Raw genomic sequence first — 13,098 nt, 5'->3', positions numbered from 1 at the left:
TGCTGGTCCAATCCCACAGCACCTCTAACCTGAACTCTAGCAATACCTTCTTCCTTGGACGCCTGGCTCCCAGGTCCTCCCACCCAACTGCTGCAACAATCTTCCCAAAGTGCATATCTGACCACTTTCCTCATCTGTTCAAGAACCTAGTGTGGCTCCCTATTACTTTAGAATAAAATACAAAATCCTCATTTTGATATTCAGAGCCCTTTGGAATCCCGCCAGCTAACTTTCCCAGGCTTATTACACATTGTTCTCCTTAACACCCTCAACATTCCAGTCAAGTTCATTGGACAGATAGGTGGGACTGGGAGCTGGGGCATATGTGAAATCTGTGTCTGACCTTTCTGAGCTCAGTGACTTTGGACAGCAGATCAGATACTGCCTGGGATTTTAGAATGGCCAGAGTTGGGTGGCACTAGACAAGGTAGCCCTGGCTCAAGAAGACACAGCCCCAGCCCGAAGGAGTTTATGAACATCTGCTGCTCTCAGACTAAGCTAGGGCTAGGAAACTCCCCTGCATTTCCTTCAGAATGAGAGGACGCAGTCGCTGGAATGTTCCTCAGGCCCTGCTCAGTCCCCACTTTGTGTCCTGCTGGATTGGGAGTCTGCAGCTGCCAAGCAGAATCCATGACCTTCCATCCTTCTGCCCACAGCCTGGCCCCGGGCCAGCTGACCCCATGTTTCCCTAAAGAGCCCCATGGTCTTGCCCAGGGTACATGCCCACTGCCACCGCTTCCAGGGGGAGCTCCGTGCTCTGGATTCAATTCCTCTGGAGCCCTTTTCTTCTTCCTTCACAATTGATCACAGTTCATTTTATGTCACTGACTTGCCAGCCCAATACCATGTAAAGTAATTTAAACCATCACCATCTGCTTAGTGTAATATTTATCATCCCTTCTCACTTATATCTCTCCCACTGCACAGCACTGGCTTCTGTTCTGGCAGTGCCTGGGGGCCTTATTCCCTGGCCTTAGGAAGGAAGGGACCACTGCCCGTGTAGGATCTTCTCCCTGAAAACTCATGCCTGTGTCACCATCATTATGGTCCAGTCTGGAAGGGGGAGGTGCTCAATCTGCCATGGCAGTCATCATGGCCTTGGAGAAAAGGATGTTGTAGGGGATGGAAGCAGAGGGACTGAGGATGAGCTTCCTTCAGTCTGTGGTTGGGAAGGGCACCGAGCAGAGTCTGAAAGGCTCCAAAGCATGCTTTGCCTTCCTGCTTGGCTATTTCTCTGGCACTGTCCTTGGTGGTGAGATGCTCCTCCCCTCATTTGCCAGCCTAGGTTTGGTTCTGGAAAGGAAGGGCCTAGCATCACAGTGTCCCATCTGCTGGGTTTTCTGTCACCCTCCTCAGTGTGAGCCCCAAGCAGGACACAGCCAAGACTGCACCTGAGTCCTTGGATCTTTCTGATCTCCATGCCGAGGAAAGTCCTGGCCAAAGAGCCTTAGAAGTATCACCCCCAGGAGAAGGGTCTGTCCATTCTAAAGGGTTCCCCAAACACCAGAGGGTCTTTCACTTAACGCTCTCCAAACAGCTTGGGGGGAGGGATGCCGTGATGATGTCATGTAGAAAATGATCCCTCCTACCACCCATCTTTTACAACCTGCTTGAAGGCCCCAGAAAAGCACAAAGATGTTCGGGGTTTCTGTGACGCTGGGATACAAAGAACCCTCCCACTTCAGACACTTTTTACCTATTTGGCATCGGACAAGTCCCATGCTCCTAGCCTCAGTTTCCTCCCCCATTTCCTCACCCCACTAACCCCCTTTGTCAGCTAAGGGCCCCACCTCCCACTTTATTGAACAAATGGAACCCACTCAACATACACTCCCTCTATTCCCATCCCCTTTGCCTCAAACCCCTGGAAATCATGCCCCCGTCTCTGACAATGAGCAGACCCTTCTTGCCACAGTCAGCCCCTTCAGCATGTGCATTTGATCCCAACCCTCCCACCTTCCCCAAAAGATTTCATCCTTGGCCCACTCCCACTCTGAAATCTTCAGCCTCTTCTTGTCTGCTCGTTCCCTCCTGACTCCAGACTTACCCAGGTCTCCTCTATGCTTAGAAAACGCTCCCTATGGCCCGATCTCTCAAGTTTTTAGCCAATATGTCACCTCCCTTTCTGAGCCAAAACTTCTTGAAAAAAAGGTCTAAACTCAATGCTTCCATTTCCTTTTGTCTCACTCCTCAACTCTTTGCAATCTGATTTTCAACTTCATCACTCAATAGCTCTGTCCAAAATTGCCAGTCTCTTTATTAAATAATAAATTAACTCTCTTAATTGGGCAGCCAGATGTCTCAGTGGGTGGAACACTGAAGTCGAGGCAGGAAGACCTGAGTTTGAATATCATCTTAGACACCTCCTAGCCAAATTATCCTGAATCTCCCTTAGCCTCAGTTTCCTTACCCACAAAATGGGGGTAATAACCACACTTACCTTCCAGGCTTGTTATGAGGATAAAATAAGACAATATTTGTAAACTGCACTTCAAACCTTCACTGCTCTGCAAAGGTAAACTGCCTTACTTGCCAAATCAGCTGCTCTTTCCTCAGTCTTAATCCTTCTTGCTGGATCTGGAGCATCCTACCCTGCTGACCCCCGTCTCTTCCTGGACCCTCTCTCCTTCTCAGTTTCCATATCACACCCCTCCCCGCAGCCATGACCACATCTGCCCTTTTCTCTTCTTGTCTCCCTTCCTAATCCTTCTTGCTGGTCTCCTCAGGTCTCACAGGATTAGTGATTATCTACCTCCCGGCAGACATCTCACATTATCTGTGAGCTACAGACTGTCCCCTAAGTTTCATTGCTGCACCACCAGTGTGCAGATGGACATTCAGACTGGATGCCCCCAAGGTATCAAGCTGAACTCAATGTATCCAGAATGGAAAGCGTTTTCTTTCCCCCCAAACTTCTCCTCTTCCAAATTTCTCTATTTCTGCCACAAACACCCCCATCTCCCAAGGTCTCATGTTAGTAACCTTGGCATTAGCCCAGATGCCTCCTTCTCCCTCACCTCAGCTGTCCAATCAGCTGCCAAATCTCACCATTTTTGCTTTTGCCACATCTCTCCCCTCCAATCCCTTCTCTATTCACACATCCATCTCCTTAGTTCAGATCTTCATCATCTCTCACCTAAATTACTGTAATGGCCTTTTCATTGACTTCTCTGCCTCAAGTCTCTCCCCATTTCAGTCCATCCTTCACTCAAATGTCAAAGAAATGTTCAAGCACAGACCGACTCTGTGTCTCCCTTTCTCAACCAATTCCCATGGTTTCCCATTACCTCCAGAATAAATGCAAACTCCTCTTTTTAACTTTTAAAATCCTTTACAATCTAGCCCTATTGCTTCCCAATCAGACTGGCTTTCTCTCTGCTCCTCACTCAACAACACTCTGCCTCTTGTCACTATGTCTTTGCACTGGCCATCCCCCTGACAGGAATGCCCTCTCTCCTCACCTCCTTAGAATCGCTCTCTTCCTTCAGATGTGGCTCAGGCACCATCTTCTGCAGGGGGCCTTTCCTGATTCCCCCTCCCCCATCCCCTAGGTGCTCTCCCTTCCAAGCGACCTTATATTTAATGACACTGTGCATATTTGTATTTTTTTAACTTTCTATTTGTGCTGTCTGTGTCTTTACATGTATGTGTTGTCTTTCCCTTCAGAATGTCAGCTTCTTGAAAGATGGGATTGTTTCTTTTTTTGTGCTTTAATCCACAGTACCTAACTCTAAATGCCTGGGACATAGTAGGCTCTTCAGATATACTTGCTCATTGGTTGATCTATAAAGAAAAGAGTTAGAGTAGGTAACTTTCAGCCTGTGATCTATGCCTTTGTGTCTCCCCTGGGTCTCAGTTTCTTCATCTGGAAAACAGGAGATGAATTTGATGATATCAGGTTTAAGAGGCAGGAAGACCTAGTGTCTGGAGCGCTGGCAGAAATCACAAGAGTCTGGCACATCCTTGAATCCATCCAAGCCTCAGTTTCATGATCTATAAAGTGGGAATAATGATCCCTCCGGTGCCTGCCTCCCCAGGTGGCCATAAGGGTCATGTGAGAAACAGCTCTCTTCCTCATCTCGTCCTGTTTTGCTCATCCCTTTCAAGGATGTTCTGATAGAACCCATCCTGGGACAAATCCCTTTATAGCTGGCCTCTGGACTCCTGCGTGGGCACATACAATGAGGGCTTTGTGGGGCTGAACCAAAGCGTTACAGCAGGGGATGAATGAACTGGGACAGTCACCTCCTGAAATTTACCGACTTATGCAACAAACCCAACAACTTCTGACAGCTTTTCTAAACTTTTAATAGGTAACATCCCCCTCCCCCCCCCGCCCCTTTGCAGCAATCATTCTGTAGATGTGACTTGGCCAGATTTGGCCACATATTCTTTAACTCATCAAGAAGCCACACTTTGATCACCTTGGATAGTAAGGGTGCCTTTGACAAACAGCCTATTTTCCCATATCTAACCTTAATCAGAGCCTCTAGGTGTTCAGGAGGTGGAGACCAGACAAGTTCCCCACAACAAAGGAGCAAATGGATCTCCATCCCTTAGATCATTTTTTTAACTTCTATAACATATGACATGAAATGAGGTCATATGGCCATATTCTATCCCCTGTGGGGAGCTGCTATGATTATGGAACAACCCTACTTCTTAGTAAATCAATATCTGCATCGATATGTAGAGGCACCTGGGTGGCACAGTGGATAGAGCCCTGGGCTTGGACTCAGGAAGACTTATCTTCATGAGCTGAAATCCAGTCTCAAATATTTACTAGCTATGTGATCCAGGGCAAGTCACTTAACCTCGTTAACTTCAGTTTCCTCATGTCTAAAATGAGTTGGAGAAGGAAATGGCAAATCACTTCAGGATCTTTGCCCAAGAAAATGCCAAATGGGATCATGAAGAGTCAGACACAATTGAAATACCTGAACAACAAAATACATGTGTGCGTGTATACAAACTTATCAGCATTTGTCACTCTTCTGATGAAGACAAGACTTTGGGATGCATTGCCTGTAGCATACAATCCCCAAACATTTTTGAGTGTCTATTTTACCATGTGATGAAGATGCCTAGGTATTAGAGGCTGCCCTGGACTTCTGACAAGGGTTTGATACAGGCAGCAATGAAAACATGAAGTTCATCAGTAAAAAACAACTTTTTCTAATCTTCAGTAGTCTAGTCTTTGTCTTGTCTTGCCCACAACATGAGTTGGATTGGGTTGGGTTGGATTGGATTTCCCACATCAGTGCTTGACAGGTGTTTTGTTTTGTATTTTTTTTACCTTGTTACTGTTTCTCCAGCTTCAGACAGGCTGCCTGCCCCACCAACCAGGTCCCTCTGCAGGTCTTTGCTTTCTTTCTGGAGATTCATTTGGCTATTTGGTGGCAAGAGTTTGGTAGCTCTGTTTTTTTTCCAACTTCTATTCTTATGTCCTTATGGACTTGAATAACCTTTAAAGTGTTTTATTTCACCATAACAGCAGTCACTATAGTGTCTTTGTCAATGAAATAAAAGTTATACATTTTCCTTGGCATAATGTCCATTCTTTAAAAACCACAGGATTAAAAATCCAGCAAGAGAGAGTGATGAAACCTGTGTGGGTTACAAAAACCCAGAATACACCAAGCAGACTTTACTGTATTGGGAAAATTAGTCAAGGTCAGACATTCTGAATCAGCTTCATTTTATTCAAAGCACCTAAACATGCTCATCACTGTTCCAAAATGAAATCATGATGATTGGCTGTCCCAAGACATTCACACAGCCCTGGAGTAAGATGGCAGTCCATCCTGCACAGAATGGTTGAGTTCCCAGGAGCTGGAGTCACTTGATTAGCAGACAGGATAGTGGGTGGGGATAGTAGGGGCCGCCTCTTGTCTCCACATGATCTGGCTTTCCTCTGTCAGGGCTCCAAAGTAGAAAAGGAACATGCAGAACATTATTCTAAAGGTTTTATGGATCAAGGTTTTGTCCAAGGGATTATGGAAAACAGTTTTGATTGTGGCGATGTCCTGCCTCCACTATAACTTATTACTTGCATTCTCAAGGAAATTTGGGATCTGTACTTGTAGTACAGGAATTTGTCATCTGTCTGTCCATGAAGGACTCATGCCTTGCTCAGTGTTCTTTCAGCCTGCAATGATGTGTTGCCCAGTTTCTGCCATTTTCTTACATTCCCTGCACTGACAAGTCAGTCTGGGCTCCTTAGGGCTAATCCTTCTGCCATAGCACAATCCACATGCCTCAGCCATCTGTTAGATACTCTTGTCAGTCTAGAACATTGTCTGAGGTCTTGCAGATGTCGCTGATGGTGGGCCTTTTAACTCTGTTCCTGGATCCTGGCCTCTTAAGAGGCTCTATACAGAGGTGGACCTTGTTGGGTTACATTTGATAAATCCAACACCTTGGGCTTGTTTTCAGCTTTGATTGGCTTGTTCCAAAAGTATTTCTCTAGGTTTGTGACCTAAGAAGGTCCTTTTAGCAAGGAAGGATTAATCTTCTGGCTGCTTACATGTTATGAGTGACATGTTTAGATAGGATTCATATTGCTCATGCTGTTGCTAATGTTGCTATTGCCTCTCTCTCCAAACTTTAAGATCTGATGGCTCCTCTCATGTAGTCCCAGATTTGCCCTAAGACTGTGCAATATCCCAGGGTCCCCTTGAGTCTGGAGATTCATGTTGCCTTTCCTCCACCCCCTAAGAATCTCAGAATTTCACTCAGAATAAGCTGTTTTCAGGCCCACAGGAGGCCACATGGACATTGTCCTTAGAAGCAGGGACATCTGGCCAGTGAGGGGGGCATCCTAACCCAGCCCCAAAAGCCTCCTCCTGCTTGATAGCGTGTCCATCCCTGGGCCTATGGCTGTGCCTCAGACAGCAGACCATTTGTTCTTCCAAGTCAGCCCATTTTCCTGAAGCAGGTAGGGCCTCTCCAGAGGCCCTGCTGTGTGCCACCTTTGGGTATAGGAAGCTGGACACAGCTCATTCCCTGCTAAGCGAGAGCCTGCCTGGCTTCGGACCTGCTGTGGGGTGGTTTTGGTCACTCAGGTCACTGCCCATGGCACAAGCTGGAGGGCTGCTGTACAGTCCTGCCTGGGGGCCCAAGGCAGCACCTCATGGGTATTTTCCTGTAGAAGCAACGAGACCTGGACACTCACTGGGCAGTCAAGCTATCAATCAGAGATGCACATATGTGTGTACATGTGCACATGAGCGTGTGTATAGGTGTGCATGAGTGTGTGTGTACATGCATGTGTATGTGGGAGGTTGGAAGTGGGAAAGAGAGTGATCTTTGCTCCCGTTAAGGATGATAGTGGCCAGGCATGAGAACAGTGATCACATGGCTGTGTCATGAAAAGATCTTTTCTGATAAATGTGACAACCCAGCCAGCTGATTAGTACAAGGATTCCTGTCCCTGTTTTACCAATGAGGAAGCTGAGGCCCAGGAGGTGAAAGGCCAGAGGCCCATAGTCTCACAGTTGGCAGTATCAGAGCTAAGATTTGAGTCTGGGTCTTTTGGCCGCTTAGCTAATGCTCTCTTCTTCGCTGCACTGTGGACTGGATGGGCAGTGGGGAGTCTGGGGTCTCTTCCAGGCCATGCTGGCAATTTGCTGAGCATTCTTGGACACAGCCCTCCCCTCTCGGGACCTGTTTGCTTTCCTTTGTGAAAGGAAGTCCAGGAGAGGGGAAATGGTGGGTGAAAGGTTCCACAGGCCTCCTTCATGCTCTAACAGTCTCCATTTGTAAGCCCCGGGCACACCCTCTCGTGGCCAAGAAGTGGATAGACAAGCAGAATTACCCGGCAACATTAGTGGCCACCTCGGCACTGCTGTGCCCAGCGTCAGCCCAGACAAGGTCAATGGCCCACCTGCAAGGCATTCACCTGTTCTCCAACCCCAGACTGGCATTTCTGCAAGACCTCCCTCCTCCATCCTTCCCATGGCTGCTTCTCTCCCCACCTGCCGGAAGATAAGGAGAACCGGTTACCTAGGAAACATACAGCCCCTCAGCATGGCTGGCTGGCTGGCTGCAGCTTCCCTCACCTTCCTTTACCCTCAATCTTTCCTTGTAATGTCCAAGGCACGTTTCTGCAGGAAAATCCATTTGGTTAGAAAACTAAACTAGGGGTGGCCAGGTAGCACAGCGAGTAAGAGTACCGGCCCCAGAGTCGGGATGACCTGGGATCAAATCCAGGCTCAGACACTTAGCACCCACCCAGAAACACCTGGCTGTGTAACCTTGAGCAAGTTACTTAACCCCAATGGCTTATATATTAATTATATATTATATCTTAAAAAAAAAACCTAAACTGAAAAAATCCAGAGGCAGAGAGTCAGACAAGGCAAGGAGAGGTGGAGACAGGAACAGAGAGAGGCAGAGAGGCACATGGGCATAAAGATACAGAAACAAAGATAGGTGAGAGAGGGGGAGAGGGGGAGGAAGAGGAGAGGAGAGGAAGGCACAGGAGCAAAGAATTAAAAAAAAAAATAGGCAGAGACAAAGGCAGAGACAATCAAGGAGAAAGAGAGAGGAAGACCAGGGAATAGAGGAGACACAGAGACAGAGAGAAAGAGAGCCAGGCAGATGCAGAAAGAAAGACAAGAGGTGGCTTTCTTGTGATTAAAAACCTGGATGCGTAGAGATGAGTCTCGGTCTCCAGGTCTCCCGGGCTGATGTGATGTTTCCCTGGGTTGGCCCCAGTGTGCAGGCTGCCACAGGGGCAGACTAGAGATTAGATTAGATGTCCGTGTCCTTCTTTCCTCCCTTAGTAGGGCGGTGGGATGCTATTGAGGTGTGGTCGTTTACACGCCATTAAATGCTGCCAGCAGCTCCTCTGTCTGTCAGCGCTCCCGCTGGACTCGCCATCCATCTACTGTCTGAGTCCTCTCGATGATGGTGCCCTCAGAGCCCTGCTCCTCTAGGGCATAACAGCTAGAAAAGGAGACGAGGCACCTGAGACTGGGAGTCCAACTCCCTTTTTTTATAGACAAGGGTCTGAGTCGCAGGGAGCTTGTGACTTGCCTGTGGTCACACAGGAAGGAAATAGGAGAGGCAAGATTTGAATGCAGGTCCTCTTTCCACGGGACCACCCAGCACCCTTCCTCATGTCCCACATCAGATGCTGAAGCTAGATGGAGGAGGTCAGCTGTCATTCAGAACAAAAATGTCAACCCACATTTCTTAAACACCTACTATGTGCCAGGCACACAAGGGCCAACACCCTGGTACAAATGAGTCTAGACAGTCCAAGGGCCACGTGCTTGCAGACCTGTGACACCTTTCATCTGTTTGCTCTGCTTCTGCCTCCACGGGAAGGCATCTCGTGGCCTGGGCAGCCCTTTCCAAGAGCTGAATCAGGATCTGCATCGAACCCACGATGTCGATTGGTTCTAATCCTGATCACATGAAGTTGGTCAAACCACCTCTTAGCCACTCCAGACCGCCATTCACCCACCTGTAAAAAAAAAAAAGGGGGCCAGTGTCCTAGATGGCCCCTTTCACACCCCTCCAGGAACAGAGAGGATTAGGATAGCAAAACACAACCAGGGAGACAGAGTGACCATCTAGGCCGTCCAACTGACCTTGAGGTCACAAGACCCGGGTTCAAGTGCTGTGCAGTCACCTTAGCTCAATCATTTCTCAATTTCCTCATCTGTGAAATGGAAACAACCTTTGCATTGCCTGGTGGGGGGGGAATCAGTGAAGCTTCTGCATCTCGTGTTCCTCCTTCTCTTAATCATTAGCAATCCTATTTGAATCCAGAAATAAGCATTGTCTACAGAAGAGGGGAAAGGAAGGGGAGGGGAAGGGAGGAGAGGGAAAAGAAGGGAAGGGAAGAGAGGGGAGGGGAGGGGAGGAGAGAAGGGGAGGAGAAGGGGAAGGGGAAGGAGAAGGAAAAAAGGAGGGTAGGAAGAAGGGAGAGAGGTTATTTCTCTCACCATCAGTCACAGAAGGGGTCATTCTAGGGAGCCAAATGCATCATTCTGTCCGTGCCACAGTAACAATCCAGCCACCCTTGGATGTGTAAGGAATGGGGGAGAGCTGGCCCAGTGTCCAGCCCAGTGCCACTAGAGGGGAGCAGTCAGTGGAGCTCTGGGCTTGGCATCCTCAGCTGTGCAGTTCTGGGAGGAAGGAAAGCTTCCTTTCCTCCATGTAAATGCAGCTGATACCACATTGTCAATCCCCCAGCCCAAGGCTCCTTTCCCAAATCACAACTCACTCCAGTGGCTCCTGCATTAGATGCCCAAATTCAGATTCATGTTCTCAAGGTGAAGTGCTCTATGTTTATCACAGAAAAATCTCACCCCCATTATTCCTATCTCGGGGGCCTTAGTCATCACCGAGCCTGGTGAGTCATGACAAATTGATGACCGGAAGAATGATGAGTCACCAGATCCAATGAATACAATCTCTCTGAACCTCAGTCTATGCATGTGTACAATGGGGACAGTGATGCCTATACTTCCTGTCCACCAGGTTCCTGGGAGGCTCTGGTGAGTGAAGGTCTTTGAGGGTTTTAAGAACTTTGCAAAGCCCAAGAAATCTGAATCATGATCAGGACGACTCTTGGATTGATTGGGCCAAATGGATCATCTCCCTCTGGTCAGTGCTTTGTCTTACTGTGAGAAAAACAGACAAAGTTATCTTGAGGAAAGGAATACAAATGCAGGTGTCAGCTGTGGTGATGGGGTGAGGCATGAGGCTTTCTATGACACCTTCTGCCTGGGGTGAACGGAAATGGAATTGTATGTGATGACATCCATGTGACACTAAGAAACATGTCACTAGAAACATGTGCTGATGAGGGTCAGTGCCAGCACTCAGACTCAGACCTTCTAACATCAAGCTCTTTCAGGCCACCAGCCACAGAAGGTTGGCAGATAGACAGGGATTGCCCCAGTACTCTTCAAAGAAGAAAAGCCAGTGTGGCCAGAGTCTGTGGGGACCAAGAACTTGTAACTGATGAGGGAGGGGTCCAGTGATGATGATGGTGGTGGTGGTGGTGGTGATGGTGATGATGGAAGCTAGCATTTATATTGGGCTTCAAGGTTTGCAAAGCAATTTATAGATATCTCATTGAATTCTTACAACAACCCAGGGAGGTGGGTTATTATTATTATATATTATTATATATATTATTGTCCCCATTTTTACAGATAAGGAGACTGAGGCAGACAGAGGTTAGGTGACTTGCTCAGGGTCACACAGCTAGGAAGTGTCTGAGGCTGGATTTGAATTCAGGGAGATCAGTCTTCCTGACTCTGGGCCAAGCATTCTGTCTGCTGCCCCTTGTCTGTGCATCCCCAGGTCTCCCTGGCTTCAGGTCCAGTTGTCATAACTGACACTTAGGGAGGGCAACAGTGAATCTACCCTTTCCCTCTGGAGTTCAACAACTACCTTGAAAGATAGGCATGATGGTGCTATGCCCCTCTCCCACCCCTAATAAGCATCCAAGGCAAGTTTCCATCCCAGTTCTCACTGATGCCCCTACAATCCTGCTGAGCAGAACACCAGCAGGCAGCACACATCCCACCCAGAAGGGTATGGACCCACTGGAGGGACTTCCTAGACACAACCTCAGGCCACTGATAGGCACATCCAAGCAACCAGCATAGAAGGCCTGAGAGGCATAGTTCCCCACCCACTCCTGAGGCTGAGGAGGAAAAGGAGACCCAAGGTTTTCTGAAGTGGATTCAGATATGGAGATAATTAAGAGCAGTGAAAGGAAATTGAGGGGCATTTTAATTCATGACCTCTCCAAAGTGAGATCAATGACTGACAGGCAGAGTTGCCTATAAGAAAGATCACGAACTTAACACCCACGCACAAAAAAACTAGCCGTGTAACTTTGGGGAAGGTACTTAATCCCAACTGCCCTCCAAAAGGCAAAAAAATAAAAAAGAAAGATCATGAGAGCATCAGTTGCCAAGCACTGACTGGACCAAAGGACACCCAAGGGAACAGGGTACCATGGAGAGGTCTCAGGAGCTGCATTCAAATCCTCACTCTGCTCCTTCCAGCCTGTGTGACCTGGAAGGTGCAAGGGCCTCTGTTTCCTCCCCTATAAAATGAGGGTGGTGAGCTGGATGGTCTCTGTGTCTTATTCAAGTCCCAGAGTCTGTGGTCAGGCTGGAGGCAATCCCAAGAGTCCAGGTTGGTCTTCATCCAAAATCTCTAGCACAGGGCTTCCCAACCAGATATCCCAGAGTCTCTAAGCTGAATAGGAGCCCAGGAACCTCTGGTCCAAGCCATCTCTGAACCACAGCATTCCAGACAAGTGACCGTCTGTCCCATCTTCCACTCTTCAAAGCCCTCTGTGTCACTGCTCACCTTTTTCTTCCCCCTCCCTTTAATTCCTGCTGCCTCTCCTCATGTTTGTCCTGAGCCTCTTTGGCAGTCTAGTGAGGATGGATCCCTTCTGAAGAGAGTGGATAAATGCTTGAGCACAGTCAGAAGTTAATGAAAATAAAGGTGCAATTGTTTTCCCATTCAAGTTCAAGTAACCCCTGAAATCTACTGTGGATTCCTTGGAGCTTGATGGACCAGTGTCAGACAGGGCCACTCTTCCGCCCAGCCCCCCAGCAACACCCCCAGGAGCTCCCTTAACCCTTTTTTCTTGGTTCAGCCTCTCCCTCCCTTTACCCCCCACCTGGCTTCCTCCCTACTGCCTACAGGCAGGCTCACCTATCTCCAGCCCTCCCTTTGTCCCTGCCACACCCTTCTACCAGCATCCTGGGTCTCTCCTGTCTCTAATGCTTCAGAAAGGAGAGGGTCTACACTCACATCCTCCAGCCACTCACTCTGCAATGCTTTGGAATCTGGCTTCCCATGGGAAGACATAAGATAAACTAATGCAGAGGAAACAGAGCCAAGAGAGCAATAGAAGCAGTGACCAAGAGAGAGACTTCACTTGGCCCCAGAGAAGAACTGAGAAAATGCAGCTTCCCCCTCCCTTCTCTTCAAGGGTGGATGGGCGATGAGGGTAGTGGGTTGTCTGTGCTCCAGGAAACTATGGATGCCCTGGGGGCTCTCTCTCTGTCTCTCTGTCTCTCTGTCTCTCTCTCTGTCTCTCTCTCTGTC

The 13,098-nt window shown here is 48.2% G+C and overlaps 1 protein-coding gene across 1 annotated transcript in view; it reads left to right on the top strand.

Moving 5' to 3' along the window:
* Positions 1–13,098, top strand: part of ADGRA1 (adhesion G protein-coupled receptor A1) — a 303,872-nt gene that overhangs the window by 264,386 nt on the left and 26,388 nt on the right. The gene's annotated exons all lie outside the window — the stretch shown is intronic.

The sequence above is a fragment of the Petaurus breviceps genome, unplaced genomic scaffold, assembly GCF_028583685.1.
Source record: "Petaurus breviceps papuanus isolate PSGF00001 unplaced genomic scaffold, PetGlider_PUasm1.0 490, whole genome shotgun sequence".
In the NCBI taxonomy this organism is placed as follows: domain Eukaryota; kingdom Metazoa; phylum Chordata; class Mammalia; order Diprotodontia; family Petauridae; genus Petaurus; species Petaurus breviceps.
Note: the sequence above shows the minus strand (reverse complement) of the source record. Positions and strands in the feature narration are given on the sequence as shown.